Source organism: Haliaeetus albicilla, chromosome 9 (assembly GCF_947461875.1).
Source record: "Haliaeetus albicilla chromosome 9, bHalAlb1.1, whole genome shotgun sequence".
In the NCBI taxonomy this organism is placed as follows: domain Eukaryota; kingdom Metazoa; phylum Chordata; class Aves; order Accipitriformes; family Accipitridae; genus Haliaeetus; species Haliaeetus albicilla.
Genome location: NC_091491.1, coordinates 1000836 through 1017296, shown reverse-complemented (window position 1 = coordinate 1017296; position 16461 = coordinate 1000836). Strand labels below are relative to the sequence as shown.

Sequence of the window (16461 nt, the reverse complement as noted above, 5' to 3'; positions counted from 1 at the left end):
CTTTCTGCAAACTGCTTCAACCCGCTCCTCACAACTTCTGCAATAAATGACAGAGTGTTAACAACACGAATGCCCTTCATCACCCAGCCCCGATTCTTTAGAGAGGACATCCAGGTGGTGTACTGAACTCAGCAGGGGGCCCGTATAAAAAATAGTATGATTACCAATATAGGTAAGTCATGCAATGCACGTACCCTTAAGGAGCTCAGTAAAAGCTACTTCAGGGCAAACTTAATCTGACATTTCCCAAGTCCTTCCTTCTGTAACCTGGGGACATATTTAGATACATTTTGCATGTGTCATATATGTTTGTATATGTGACCTCCAAAAATCAGGTTCGTCTGATCATAGCAGAGGAGCCAAGGATCAAATGGCACCTTGCAAGCCAAAGCTGAAGAACACCAGCAGAGCGCTGGGCAGGACAGCCTGCAACTCCTGCTATTTCTGTTGTGCGTATTACAGGGCTATCAGACTTCAGGTGTGGCGCTTCAAAAAGCAGGGCATTCAGACGACAAGGTAACAACAACAAAAAGGTGACTGCGACTGTCTATCTGAGAGGAACAAGGGTTGAAATCCACACATGGGACACACGTTTGTTGCGGTCTAAGTGATGGTGTGGGCTGCAGTTCTGTAGACCAGGTCTACGTGTGTACATGCAGTAAATCATGGATTCTTTCACCAGCCGTCTCCCTCCTGTCTTTCATACCGTGCATAATCCTACAAACCACACAGGTTTACAGAGTGTTCTTCTAGATGGCCTCAATTTTAAGAAGGAGTCACTATTCTGCCATCAAACTTGCTTTACAAACAGTACCTCTTAACCACAGACCTTGTGGCCTTGCAAAGAGCCACGGTACCTGCCTGCAGCTTAACAGTGCAGCTCAGAGACCCACTGCTGGACCTGCACTCTGGCAAGTGCTACAAACTCTTGGTTTTTAGCAGGTGAGAGAAAAAAAAAAAAAAGACAACAAAAATGAACCATTAGAGGAACTTATCGACAATGCAACAGCCAGCGGTCTAAAGGAGTATACTTGCTAGAACACAGCTTTTAAAAGAAAATTTTCACATGTGTTTGAATAGTTTAGTCCTGTGCTGGGTTAACTGCTTTAGTAGGAGGCAAAACTTTCCCTCTGCCTGTCTGGTAACATCTTTTGCAACACTTTAATCTCCAAGGAGAGTTGTTTGTTCTGAAACCTTGAGCTCTGTGGGCTCTCAACTGCTAAGCTAGCTCCTGACTTTGGCAGCTGAAAGTATAAATCATTGCCATTAAACATTCATATTGGAGCAGTGTTTCCCGATTAAATTCATTTATTGTGAGTTTTTGGACCCAACCGATGCAGCAGCTTGGGACCACATCCAAAATCCATCAGCTGTGTACTCATCTACCTCTGGAGGATTATACTAAGGAAGGTTTTCGCTGAATCATTTGACCCTGTTACTAGGGACAGCAATAAACCAGAACACTTAAATTATTTGGATCGACTTTGTGAACACTTAGGGAGAGTTTTTAAAACTTTGCATATGTGCTAAACGTACAAAGAGGTCCAATTTCTACCCTGTTACGCCCCCACGCTTGCGAAGAGCAGGCACTGTGCTAACTATACAACCCAGCCGAACACAGACTTCAGGGGCTGAGGACACGGAGAAGCAGAGCGGCTTGGTCTGAAGTCAGAGCCGTCCTCCCCCTCAGGCCGCCCGGCCTCATGGACTCTGCTCTGGGTTTACGCTGCTCTTCCTTATCTGGGCTGCTCCTGACAAGAGCTCAGGGGCAGGAATCACTTGCAGGACGGAACAGCCTTCCCAGGGAGAGAGGGCTCCTGCGGCTTCTGCTGCGCAGCTGGAGGCACTGCCGATTCCTCAGGGGCAGCTCTGGAGCTGCCCGCGTCCAGCCCTTCTCTGGGGGGGACAGGAGGGCTCTCCAGTTTCCAGCTGTCGTTCTGAAACGTTCAGTCAAATCCTTTGACTAATGTTTTTTTTCATCTTCTCCAAAGATTAGATGTAACTTACAAGATGAGCATTTAAAGCTTTTGTTTCCTTTACATGCATACATAGGTTCAGAGGTATGTCTTTCTACCTGTTTTGGGGGAACGCCGAGGGCATCTTAACTTCTTATCGGTTTATTATTTTCTGTTTAGTCAGTCCTTTAGATAATATTGGATGATATTCAGATGGTACAGATATTGATCTCTACTATATTCTGGCTGTAGTAAGTTTAAAATCAATGGAGTTGAGCATGAATGAAATTGCTCCCATACACCATCAGCGGTGAATTTGGATAATATCTTAAACATGAAGCTGAGTTGTGGAAAAAAAACCCACAAAAATGTTTAAGCATTTTGAATAGCACAACAAATGCAAAGTCTTACTCTACTCAGTAAAATGCATTTCTTTATTTTCAGGGTTATTGATGGCATTATATAAAGTTTGAATGGGTTTAGATCTATTTAGATAAAATTATGATCGTGATATTCATATATTGATAGCGCAGGGAAAACAAACCTTGTTTATAGGTCCCATTATCTTTCATTATATCCACCGTTCCCCCCCCAAAAAAAGAAAGACAAAATTTCAAAGGAGATGAAAAATTGCCATTTTGGGGATGACACTGTTTTACAATGCCACCTATACACAAAATGCCACAAGGATCACCCAATATCCTAAACATCATATTCTATACTAGGAATATGATGGACGTTAAAAAAAAAAACTTCAGCTGTGCAAATTTGGAAGAATAACTGCGATACTGCTGAAGACTTGACAATCTCCTTCCTGTTATTCTGCTTATTTCCTTTCTGCCCATGCAGCAAACAGCTTCTCCTCAGAATTTTGGCATCATGTGACCATCAGTAAGTTTAGCTTTCTGGCAATATTCATCACTAATACTTTCCCCCCCCAGTTCAGAAATTACTCACATTCACTTCCTGGCAGGAGGTGCCTGGAGCAGGAGGTGGTTTGAGGCTGGCGAGGAGCAGCTGTTGGGTGTTTGCACTGTGGACACGAGGATATTCTTGAAAACTTGTGCTACAGCCCTGGAGAAACCACGTCACCTGCGCACTGCAGCTGGGGAGCAGCCTGGTCTCCACATCTCTGTCTGATGCTCTCACCCCTGACCCTAGCTGCTCATCTGCCGGTTGTGGACAATCCCACCATGTAGCAGTGGCTGGTATGCATGCGTCACTTACTTGTTTCCTATTTTTTTCTCATTAGGAAGGAGCAGGAAGGAGCTTTTATGGAATATCTCTTCCTAGTTGTGCCTGTTGGTAGAAGAAATAATGCCTAAATGGGAACTTTTCACTAGCAAGGTAAGAAGTTACATCCCAGCCAAAATTATTTGTATTTAATTTGAAATATAGTTGGGTTTAGAGCACCTTGGGTAAGGTAAGCTCATTAAATGTCCCTTAGAAACCCAGCTGAATTACTTTCTAAAGTTAAATAATTTTCACTATTCGTACTATTTATAAATGTTCAAATAAGAATTGGATGAGCAACTTGGGTAATTGATTTTGTGCCACACTCTCACACACACTTGCATCAGGTTGGATTATTGGGGCAGTGCTAGACAAAGTGACTTTTCCTAGATCATACAAAACCCGTGTTAGCCAGAGAATCGCCCCCAGCAAGCTGGTGGCCGTGCAGGGACTCAGGTCTCTGTTCTGCGCCCCAGATCATAAACTCTCATCATCCATCTCCCCAGCTCGGGCACCATGACTTGGCTTCCAGCGCATGTGAATTCTGCTCTTCCCTTACTCTGAATAAAGAACTTTTCACTTTGGGCCTCTGAATAATCCTTCTGGAGTCAGTGGGAATACTTGACTGCTTAAAGTTTTATCGCCTGCTTAAATACTTTGTTGCTCAGGGCCTAAATTATGACTGAACATAAATGATTAGATGAGTGTTTATTCTCCTTTTTCAGGCTTCACACTGAATAAGAAATTACACCAACTGTACTCACATGAAAGCGGGAGTTTATCTCAATATTTTCATTTTGAAATTAAAGTATTGAACGCAGAAAAACCCACAAGGGTGAAAATAATTAGTGCTCTTTCCCAACTGAACCATTCTGACTTTGTAATCCTTTTATTTATGGTTTTAATGACGAATAAACTCTTATTGTAAATATTTAATCATGAAGAGTGGTTAAGCAGGACTTATGTGATGAATGGGTCTCACACGGATCTGCCGATATGGCTGAAAACTTGCCCATTCTTCCCTGCAGCTGTGCCCGACATCTACCCTTGGGCAGCACCGGGAAGTGCCGACACGGGATTCACAAGGTCTTGGATGCTCTCCAGATTCCTCCTGGTTTTACCCAGTAATCTCCATACTGGTCCAGTAACTTCCGCATGACATAAGGACAGCTTGTATTATGCTGAGGTGTATCTTCCAAAAAATACCTAGTTGTCATCTGGAAATACCACGAGCAGGAGAAGTCAGCGCTTCCACTTGTCCCAGTGGCTATTTACACCCTCCAATAGAAAGTGGTGCTTAGTTTTTCCTTTGAAGAAGCCTGAATTCAGCTTCCAGCCGCTCAGCCTCATTATGGCTTTCTCTGCTATCTTAAGGAACTGATTGTGCAGAAGTACCTTGTGTTTCCTCCCAGAAAACGACTTACATTTTGTAATGCAATTGTCTTTCAGTGTTTTGGGTAAGCCAAACAGACTGAGTTGTTTTAAGTTTCTGACTGTAAGGTATATTAATATTAACCCCCCCCAGAAGCATTAAAGGTAGTTTTTCTTCACTCTCCATTTTTCAATCACTCTTGTAGACACCAAAGCCCTGTACAATGTATTAGTGTCAATCACATCAATACAATGTACGTTAGTAAAATTATTATTGCGAAACCAGCCTTAGATACCCAGGCAACCACCCGTAGGGCCTGCGGCAGCATGACAGTGCCATCACCATTACTGCACATTTCCTTCTGGCCGCATTCTCCCTACCGCCGTTCGTAGTACTTCTACAACGTATGGCATACATTGCTACAGAGAGACTGGTTCAGATAAACTGAACCGAAAAGTCATTCTGGCATTCAGAAATACTTGTTGGGCCGCTGGTGTTCACACTCAGTGCTGGCTTTTTGGGGCATGCTGCTAATCTGAGCAAACTTGCGCAATCTGAGCATTCGTTCAGGTCTGGATTGGAACTTCCGTTGTTGGCCTGTGCTAAAGTGCGAGGTGGTTGATATTAGCTTCGCAGATTTCCAAGCGGGTGAAAACCTGACCTTCTGTTGTTCACGACAGACGAAGGAAATGCCGTGTAGCAGTAATAGACTGCTATCAGCTGCAGAAAGTGCTTCTGGAATTGTTGATAATAGTGAGGGCGGGGAGGAGGGGAGGTCCATCCGAAGTCCACAGCCTGCATGCTGAGGTCTCTGGGGTTCGGGGAGCAATAGCTGACTAAGGAATGAATGCTAAACGCATCTTCCCAATCTGCTGTGAACTACTGTCTGTGATAAAATACCTGCTCGGAACGATGGAGTGTCATCTACGAAACACGTGGAGAAAGCCAAGTATTCTCCTTCAAGAACTGGATTTGCCTCTACGTCGCTTGGAGTCACCTCTCAGCTGCGTTAGCACCTGTGCCAAAGAACGGCATGCTGGCGGAGAAAGCTGCAGAGCGGTTTTTGACACACCGAACCCGGCTGTGCTCTCCTGCCTGACCGAAGAACCCCAAAAACCTAAAGGTTTAACACGGACCCGCCTAACCTCCCCGGTGCCGAAGGTGCTTCCCTGGCGAGTCCGCAAGGACGGGGGCAACCTCGCGGTGCTGCGCCCAGCGCGACGGCCCGGGGGAGCCCCCGGGGGAGCCCCCCTCGCCCCCCGGGGCTGTGTTTCGGGGGGATCTGCTTCTCCAGCGTTGGGAACCGAGCCCGTAAGGCGAGGCCCGGCGCCGGCAGTGCCGGGCAGCCGCCGGCAGATGGACCCCCACGCTGCCGCATCCCGGCCCGGCCGCCCCTCGCGGGGAGCGGGACCCGCCGGGAGCCCCTGCGGGCTGCGGGGGTGGCGGGGGGGGAACCACCGCAATCGCGGGCGGCGGCGGCAGCAGCACGACCCGGGGTCGTGTTGGCAGAGCTCTCTGAAAACACACGCTATGGAACGCGTAGCCTAGCTGGCGGGCAATAACCGGCCTCGGGATCCAGCGATAACTAGCAATGAGTATAGTACCACGAAGGTGTTCCACCGTTTTCTGTCTCAAAGCCATCATGATGTCAGCACTGTTGCATGCTAATGTTATTTCAATTCTGCAAACATTTCCGGACTGATCGGCCAATCGGGTGATCGTTTCTGCAGCGATACAGGGGGACCGGTTTCTATCCGAGACCGCTAAGTTCATCTATGGCATCCGAGAAGTCTGCATCCATCACATTAGTTCTTGTCTTTAATGCAAAACCACTAAAAGCTGTGTAAATCTACAACTAAAATAAAAACAAACCGACCAACAGAGAATATGCCGGTGAAACAGCCAAGCAAGAAATGAGGATGCGAGAGTTTGGGTGAGTGAACCATATCTGCCTGGGCAACGGAGAGGGATGTGTACTGTAAAACAGGTCTTGATTTACTAAGCAAGGTGTCAGTACGCAGAGGGCAGTGCTGCCGTCGGAGAGGACGCCCTGTGTTTTCCCCACATAACAAAGGGGCTGACCCCCGCTTTAGGTCCTTCCCTGCAGAGCCCTGGCCGCTGCCTCGGCTGTGCAATCCCTGCCTGGGCAGTGATCTCTGCCCCCAAGTTTATAAGCCAAGGGTAAGCAGGCATGATCGGGGCAGGATGCAAAGCGCCACAAGCAGCCACCTATTTCCAGCACCAAACAATCACTGTCAATAAACCCGCTATAAATGTCAGCCTCAGACATGGCGTCAATAACTTATTGTGTAAGGATAATGCACTGTCTTGGTAAAGGCCAGTGTAAAGACTAGTTTGCTAGCGGGCATTGTGTGATGACAATTACTGAGGGGTTTTCATATATAGGGTCAATCATTTGATAGATGGAAGCTGGTGTATTTAGGTGAGATTATTACAGTGTGGCTGAATAGCGGCATTTGGACCTCTTCAGAGCAGCGTTTCTCAGACATCAGGCTCCTCTCTGGGGAGGCTGTGACCTCTGCGGGATGCAGAGACTGGTCTAGAGAAAATGAGAGGAAAAATATTTGCTGCTTCCTGCAAGTTCATTTAAATTGAGGACTCAGCAAAAGAACACTTAATGGATGTTTCTTGCTTTTCATGATTTAACCAAAGCTGACCCAGCGCAAGAGGATAATCAACACATTCTGCCCTGTTTGCTACAGTCAGTAAAGATGCAGAATATTAAAAATAAAATGAAGTTCTTAGAGAAAATACATACCCATCATCAACGTCTGTACATGACTTAAACCCATACAGGAGTGTATTAAGCTCTTCAGAGACAAAGTCTCTGCACAGTGACAGTGCAAACACGCAGCTAAATAACTTATGTGTCAACATGCTATTTTATTTTTAAATGTACTCTACAATATACATGTGAAAATTGAAGTTTCTGAATGGCACAAGCCAATTCAATTTGACAAAAGTTCTGAAAAGGATTTTATTTAGATTTATGATAAACACCTGCATGGTTCATAAAAATACAATTTTCCCTTTCTGTCTATACGTACTCATGCTTGTATTGAATATTTCTATATGGTAATATATGGCCATATTAAATGGAATGATAGCAAAAGCAGGTTTCAAGGAGAAGCAGCTCTAAAAATCATGCTTTGCGCTTGCAGTAGGATAACACTATTGGACACTATAAAATAAAACCTCAATAACATAACGTAACATAACATAACATTAGAAAAGACACACACACATCCCTTTTTTTAAAGCAGACACTGAAAAGGAAGAGAGTTCAAAGTTTGCCTGTATCTTAAAACAATCGTTGTCTGGATCTGTTCTGAGAAGGACCAGAGCAATCAAACTGCCACAATCTAGTTTAGCAGGCAACGTGCACATAAATTATTCAGCATTCTAAAATCTAAAAATCAATGCTTTATACTGCGTAACCCAGCTTAATGTAACAACCAGAAAAGCAATTTATGAGCAATTTTAGATTAGGTTTTTCAACATGGAACAAGAGGAACAAGCCTTTGCCTCCCCTATGTTACGCACATATACCATTTTGTAGGATACATGCTGGGTTGGCAGCATACACTGTGACTCTCAGCGCTGGCTACATCCTAACCCTCCTCCCCCTTGCAGTATAATTAATAAGGAACTCTACATAAAATGCTGACCTAAGTCTTTTAAAATGTTCTTGCTCCCTGAAGTAGTAGTACTGTTGCTGCTCGAGCCCTCACATACCTCACTGTCATTTCTAAGTCTTAGCGGGATGAATCACAGAAAGGGAGAAGCAATATACCGTGTCTGCAAACTCCAACCTGTATGGTTTACTGACAGCTGCATCACTGCAATCAATGTAAATAGTAGCTATACATAAACAGACAATAATAGTAAATTCATCTGTATTCCCTCCAGTACCAAGCATACTATCAGGGCTTAAATAATTAATACCCTGGCTTATGATGTACCTTTCACCCCAGGATCTCGAAACACTTTGCAGTGTGTGGGGATGGATTTTTATTTTGCTGGAGTAAATAGGGTAGAGAAAGATTAACTGACTGACCAAGGTCATGCTGCGTGAACATTTTATTTCTGCTCTACTGTTTAACTGGATAGCTGCTGTGACCTTGTAAAGCTAGAAGAAGGCTGCATTTTAAAGCTAACAATGTAAAGATAATCTCCCTTAAAGTGTACCATATGTTTGTGATTAAGCAAAAGAAAAAGCTTCAGAAGAATTGCTGGTCGTGCGAGTGTTCACAGTGTTCTCCAGGGTATAATAGCTGGAATTTTCAGTGGAGCCTGAGAGAAGTAGATGCAAAGCTCCCCCTCTATTTTAAGGAAAAATGGTTACTCAGCATCCCCGGACTCTGCTGAAAAATCAAGCTGTATACCTATGGAAGTTTCCCAGTCAGAAAAACTGGGGTGATCAGGTGAGACCATGGAAGGCATGCCGGTCCATTCCCACAGAAGTTTTGATCCAGGAAGCTCAAGATGTCACCACAAAACCATAAATCAAATATTCTAGCAATGGACACTGCTCTGCGTGGGGGAAGCCATTTGGGGTATAGCTGTTAAAGCCAGGCTGACAATCTCATATGTCAGTAAAAGACAAAACGGACTGGTAGTTAAAAAAAAAAAAAAAAAAAAAAAAAAGCTTATCACCACAGAGGTACTTGGGAACAAATGTGTTCTGCTCTGCTTGGCTCTGGGCTCTGAACACGTGTCCACTCCTTCCGCTGAGCCATGCCCTCGCCAGCTCCGATCCCCTTACAACAGCCACGTGGGCAGACAGCCGCTCTCAGCACTGTGCTTCAGGCCTCTCTGTTAATTTTCTCCCGTCAGCGCTCACAAGCGCACCCGTGGTGCGTGCTCTGGTCCACCCCAGGGCACAGGCGCAGTAGCTTGTGCCTTTCCCCAAAACGGGTGAACTGCAGTGTGCTGAGAGCCACTGCACTCCCCTCCTGCGCTGTCACCAGAGACAGCCCTATGCGTCCGTGTTTTAGCTAGGCTGACATCCTCTTGTAAAGCAGATAAACTAATTTCCAATGATTTTTCAAGGGGATGAGGATGTTGTAATATCTGACTGTCTTTTCTTGTGGCCCTAAGCTGGTTCTGCAAAGCCATGCCAGCCTCAAACACTGAGCAGATGAACTCAGACGAGAGCAACGGGCTGCAGAAAAGGAGCCGCTTGTCTTGGCAGGGAAAGAAAACAATCTTTTTTCTCTGCGCAGCTCCCCCAGAAGTGAGTCAGTAGGCCTGACGAACAGAAAACACAAGTTGCCATAGAAACTCGCATGCCTTCCACCAGGAGGAGAAAAAAATGTAGGCCAATATTTCTGCTTAGCTGGCTCTTGTTCTTGCTGCGCTCCTGAGCCTGCCTGCGTCCCAGGGCTGTATGAGCAACTTGCATTTATTTTGCCCACAGCTGAGAAATGCCCTTGCCCCCACAGCCCTTGCAGCAGGTGACGGGGAGCGTGGGCAGGGGCTGAGCAGTGCCCCCGGCACCAGCAGCGCAAGCCCACCCCAGACAGCATCCTTTCATGGCCTTCACACTGCGAGAGTGGCAGGGAGGGCTAGAAGAAGAGTGAGAGTAATGGGCTTGAAATGGAATTTTTGTGCTGGATTATTCCAGCCACCTTTGGCTTAAAGAAACTCCTTTCCTCCGTAATGTACATTTCTCATCTGTAAAACAAGGGTGAGACCTCAGCGGGGTGAAAATGTGCATGGGTCATTCATGTATGTAAAACCCTCTGCGATGCTCCGAGGGAAGGGGTCACATGCTGTATACGAACATAGATGTACGCCTGAGTTGCTGCTCCTTGCTCACCCACACGTGTTTTCCATCGAGGCAACACCAGTAGGTAACACCAGAACTAATAATTACAAAACCCAATGGATCAAGCTGGTAGCTCTGAAAGCTGAAGAGCCAGGAGTTGGCTGAATGAGAAGATGTGTTATCCTTGCACGGGCTGTCGCCTAGAAAAAACACAAGTGCCTTTGCAAACACTTTTTACAGTTGAATAGAAATGATCACTGCTGAACAACCCTTTGGTTTATTTTGTTCCCTGAGTGTATGTTATTGTTGGTTTTTACTTCTAAATGTACACAAAGGGAAAGTTCTTTTCCTTGCAGATTGCATAAAGGACAAATAGCCTACTATATATTCAGTGGGCTGTTATACTTTAACTGGACTATAAATAAAAATAATCTGTCAAAGGTAAGAAAATCCACTTTCTCCCTATTTTTACCCGTAATCTTTTGTGACTCCCTTCTAAGGTAAAAAAACCCAAACCAAACAGAAGAGACATTTGAAACTGCATTTGGGCACAGACCAGTGTACAACCCAGACCAGTGTAAAACCCAGTACGCAGCTTTTGCCCACCAGATATGATCACTCATTGGGTTCTCGGAGCCCATGATAACACAGCTCTCAGATGGCAGACAGCTGACCCCAGGCCAGTCCTGTGCCCACAAGCACTGGCTCCATCAGGAACAGTTAAAGGAAAGTGATCAAAATGATGGAGAAAGCATATTCCTCCAGAGCAAGGCATATCACCCAGCCACCAAAAGCACAGAGAGGATATTCTTCAGTTCAGTTCAATAGTCTCCAGGAAACATATGATCAGGTGCATAATTTAAAAAGCTGCACAATTTTAATGAACTGACTGAGGCTCTTGACAGCTGGAGAGACAGGTGGTGGATGGTAACACCTCTCCTTCTAAAAGGTCTTTTTGGTTTGGGGGCAGGAGGGGAGCATCTTAATCTGCAAGTGATCTATGTCATTTGAGCGGCAATGTGACTGTTGGGTTTAATATGATTTTCAAATCCCTCCAGGTAAAGACAGCTTAATGTAATGATCTACTGATGGTGAATGAAGAAATACCCATAAAAAACCAAATTCCTAGAACACATTTACTTCAAGACATTCTAGCAGGAAAAGTTTTCTTTTTGCTGTAAAATAATGAGTGAAAGAAGAATAAAGAACTAACAGAACTGTTTTATTTGTTAAAAAATAGTACTCTTCCATGGCACAGAGCCCTCCTACCACAATGAGAGCAACATAAAATGATGGTTGCATGGATTTGATTCTTGATAAGGGTGTAAACCAAAGCAACATTCTTACAATGATGCTGGTGTTACTGCCTTGGAAAGAACCCAGTGGTTCCCACTTCCAAATGTACTCTGCTCGTCCCCTGTAACTGATCCAGTATGAGTACTCACCCCACCATAAAAATGGTTAAATGAATTTTTAAATGTAAAGACACAAGTCAAGTGCAAACATTGCCACTAGCATGGCAATTGGTAACTTTGGTTCACCCCAACAAAAAGATTGCCATAGATTGACAGTACAAGCACAGACATAAGCTGCGTTTACCCAGGAGATTTTGTCAGCATAACTTTTAGGGTAGATTTCACATCAAGTACAGCATCAAAGGCCATTTTACAGGAGCATAATTGCACCTACACAGAACCGCCCAGCTTAAAAAACCAACCACATCATGCTTGATGTCACTGTGCTGGCAAAAGCAGGCAGTTCAGCCACACTTCTCCGTGGCTTGCCTGCCCGGCTTCAGCAGCCCTGCTGCCCCCTCATAGCCCAGGCAGCCCTCCGAGAGCTGGCAGGGTCTCTGCAGTGCTCCGCAGGGCACGATACACCCGCTTCCACAGCGTAACACCCGGGCTTCATTCCTGGACCTGCTGTGGCCTTGGGAAAGGCTTCTCACCCTTCTCTGTTTACCCTGCCACCGTTTGTTTTGGTGCTGTTTGTTTTTTTCTGTCTTGAACGCTTGTCTTCTATGACATGACCTGCCTGTTTCAGTGGTAACACTAATGATCCCCCGTCTTTTCAATAGTTACTGTAATATAGATAGTTAATAATCACTGGGTTTTTTAGATACCTGCTTTGGGAGTGCAAGAGTCAGTAAAACTTCTTTTATAGATAAAAATCACTGTATAGGTTTAACAAAAGTAGAACAAAATTCAAGAGAAACTTTGCAATGTTTTCACAGGGGAAGCAAGACTCTAATTCTGTGGCTGCCACTCTGCTGGATTCAGTATGTGGGACACTTCCCTCTGGGAAGGAATAAGTAAGATAATGTAGAGTTAAAAAAAAAAAAGTACTAAACTTACTAAAAGATAAGAACTTGAGAATAGGTTAAAACTCAACAATAGTTTATAGACGGAAGTTGTTTAAAAGTGTAAAATGTCGATAGTGAAGAGCAAATATCTTCCAGTTTATGTTGTCCTGTTTTCAGGACAGGTTTTCATTTTCATGTGGTGGGAAGTTTGATAAAGTTAAGTGTAAATGCAGTATGAACTAAAGCATGATGTAACATCAGCAGCTCCAGCACCATTTTTTTCCCAGGCTGGACATTTGCTGGTTCCCATTCCTACTTCTCTCTGTGTGCTACAGCAGCTATTTCAGTGCCTGAGCTCTGTGCACTGGAGTACTAAGTCCCGCATGTCAAAGTGATGCCACCACGTCGTGTTTTCCCAGTGGCAATGCTGGCTTCGTCTTCCTGGTAGAGGGAAGCGGCTCATGGTCCTTCTCAGGCTGCTCCTCACTCTGCTCAAGAAGCTGGCTGCCCTCTCATTCAGCAGCTATCGCTGATGAGGTAGCATGAATCAGCTGAAGTCTTTTGACCTAAGAAGGTCAAAATTTTGCAAACATAAACCCTAATCCTGTAAACATCAATGCATAGCGATTTGCTGCCCCAGTTCATTTCAAGGGGCAACTCGCATGTGACTTCAGTCCCTTACATGTAACTTGGCTGAAATCATACTGACATCTCAACCTTACACATGGAGTTTGCCATTTGGAAAGTATCATCAGAACTTTAAAAATATAAAAATCGTGCAGAATTACAACTGAGAAATCCTTCATTCAAAAAGAAAGCAAATCTTTCCCTTCACAGTTCTAAAAAATGAATGAGGAATACAATCCCTTTGAGAACGTAGGCTCCAGCCGAGCAAGGTGCCTTTGTTTTAAGCACAGGACTATGATCTTGAGGTCAGGAGCAGTGCTAAAGCTGAGTCCATGCTTACTTGCTGGGCTGAAGCAGATCTTGGTTATTTTATTGCTTCCCACTATCTTCCAAAAAAAAAATTTAAAAGTTTAAGGTAAGAAGTGAGAGTCCTCTCTCCCTTTCAAGCTTTCTGCTTATGACAAGGTATTACTTCTCACCAAAATAACCTATGAAGTCCAAAGATTTAAGTTTGGCTAGAAGATTTAAGTCCGGCTAGAAGATTTAAGTCTTTCTAACAGTAGATGTAGAACGTAAGTAACGCTATTCAAGCATACACACTACGTTTGTTTTTACACTGAAAGGAATAGTATAAAACAAGAACCACAGAGGAAATTTTATATTCAAGAATAAGTAACAGGTAACCAACTTCCCAATATGCTGATTTTAAATGTTACTCTCCATACTGAAGTTACCAGAGTTACCTCATATGGAGAGCTTTACACATTGAAAGGAAGAGAGATAATTGGCAAGTGATCAAAGATTTCTGCCTGGTAATTTACGATCATTTTGGGGCAGGATTCCTGTGGAGAGGAAAACCAGACATCAGTAGGATACTAAATGATAAAAAGCTCCTATGGAGGCAGTTACACATTCACCCAAATCTCCTGTAAAAATGCAGCAATCTCCTAAGACTTATAAACCTGCTTTTCTGTAAAGGAGCCTTGAGGTCAGAAATGTGCATCCTTCGTGTACCACAGAAAGAGACACTAACAAAGATTTTTCTCTCCTTTCCACGCTTTTACTGCCAGCCAGCCATTGTGTCTCTTTGACATGCCTATGTTTTAAAGCCTCTATATTTGCCAGCAGTAGGTGATTGATTTTAATAGTGTGAGTCACATGAGTAAAACTACTCGTATACAGAAACCTGTACAGAGTCATGCCCCTGAGACCATCATCACCATGAAGAGCCCTCCCAGCCCCAGGCAGACACTGGCATGGTCACCAGCCTCCACAGGAACAATGCAGACATGCTGGAAATATGGATTTGATGGATTCCACTGAGACAAGATTATTTTAGACACAAATTTTAACTTACATTTTCTGTCAGCAGAATTTTGATTTACACAGAAGCATTATTTCATAGCTATGTATCTTTCTAGATGGCTTCATGCCCAACACCCCCGCACACCCTCAAAAAATCAGAACTGGAAAAGATCATGTTTCTTCTGTGCACGACTATGGGAAGCACCGCTCACTGGAAAGTACTCAGAAAAGGCGATTTTAATTCAGCAGATACTGATTTCTCACAATGCTTATTTTTGCAAGAGCAATAAGATTAATGAAGATTGGTGATTAACCTAAATTGTTCACACTGGAAGGATCAAATAAGCACTGCAAATATGTGTCCTTGCTCAAAGGTGATTTACCCCAGCCCAGCCACGTTGGCTGATGCTCCTCCTGCATCCTGTGAAGGGAGAGGAGGCTGCCGCCAAGCAGCTGGTGCACTGCAAGATTCGGAGGGGGCTCTCTGGGCCCTTCTGCGGGCCTGACCCCATGGGTTAGCTTTTACATCACATTTCACTTGGGACAAAAAGCAATAGACAGCATCTTCAAAGCTTTAACTGTGACTTTGTGTTTATGTCTTTAGGTCAGGGAAAGGAGCAGCTCCTGCCTTCACCAAGCAATATGGCCTGGGTCATCAAAGCACTGCCAAAGTTGAAATATAATTACTAATGAAGCTCACGCTTCGTTCAGACTAACGTAACAAAGGCATTATACATATAACTGATCTCTGCTCACTGGCACAGTGTCACAACATCAATCCAGAAAGCCGTTGGTTGAATGAAGGCCCAGTTATGCTGGGCACTATCCAAACACTATGACAGCTTTTGCCAGATCAGAGTTCACAGCCTGTGCAGACCAGGTAGACAGGGGAAGTGTTACTCTTCCAGATTCACCACTGAGTTACTTGCCCACAGTCAGAGGCCTGAGCAGACCCAGAAACTCGGGTTTTTCCTGCACTGCCCATCGCTTTCCCTGTGAGGCCGTGCTCTTCTGTGTATTGCCACACCGTGCTGAAAGCAGGTGTCTCCGTGGAGTTGCATTTACTGTGCTGGATTTAACTATGAGTGTTCTGGGGACCAAAATGTCTTTATAATATTAAGAATTAAAAGGAAATGTTTCATGATAATGGAAGGCATGCTGTGCTAGTGATTTCAACTGTTTTTAATAACCCTAGATCAAATTTTTTCTCCCACTTTTTCCAGATTTGAAAGCTCAATTAATTGTGAGCTACAACTCTGTCTATCATTTCAACCACATGTGGCAGAGTGAGAATTCATGCGAGACAATGGTTAATTTTTGGTATCTTCTGCTGCCTAATGACAGGTGTGCTGTCCTAAATAATTAGCTTTCAAAAAGGGATCCCCTTAACCCTTCTCTAAAACTGGTTAGTGATCTCGGTTTTACTTCATTAAGCTCTTGACAGCTCAATGTACTCACATCTGTTACTGTTTGGTAGTTTGATTCCAAGAACACAAATCTCTTCAAGAACTGGCAACAAATTCATTCAGGCTCGTGATGCAGATCAAAATCCATCTGTTTACTAATCAAAAGCCATATTTTAATCACAGTACAATAGTGGTGTCAGCAATATCGTAACTCAGACTTTCTCTCTGTCCCAAATATGATAGGTAGTACTCTTCATTTAAGTTGCGTGTATTTGAATTGGATATTTAAAACGCAAGTTGTCTGATATTCAAGCACTTGCATACAGGATTTAATCAATCTGCTTGCACTGGGCTAGGTCATCAGGTATTTTGTACCCACAGGCTTAACCTGGAAGTTTGTTACTTTTTTTTTTTTAATTCCAGGTAAAACTTTGGCCTGATAGATTATCCCACCATATTCATCACTGAAC

The 16461-nt window shown here is 44.1% G+C and overlaps 1 long non-coding RNA gene across 1 annotated transcript in view; it reads right to left on the bottom strand.

Moving 5' to 3' along the window:
• Positions 1-3086: 3086 nt before the first annotated feature.
• The window catches only part of LOC138686712 (uncharacterized), a 46423-nt gene continuing 33048 nt past the window's right edge, over positions 3087-16461 (bottom strand). Inside the window, exon 3 of the long non-coding RNA XR_011326013.1 lies at positions 3087-3254. This is a non-coding gene — a long non-coding RNA (uncharacterized lncRNA). The remainder of the gene's footprint in view (positions 3255-16461) is intronic.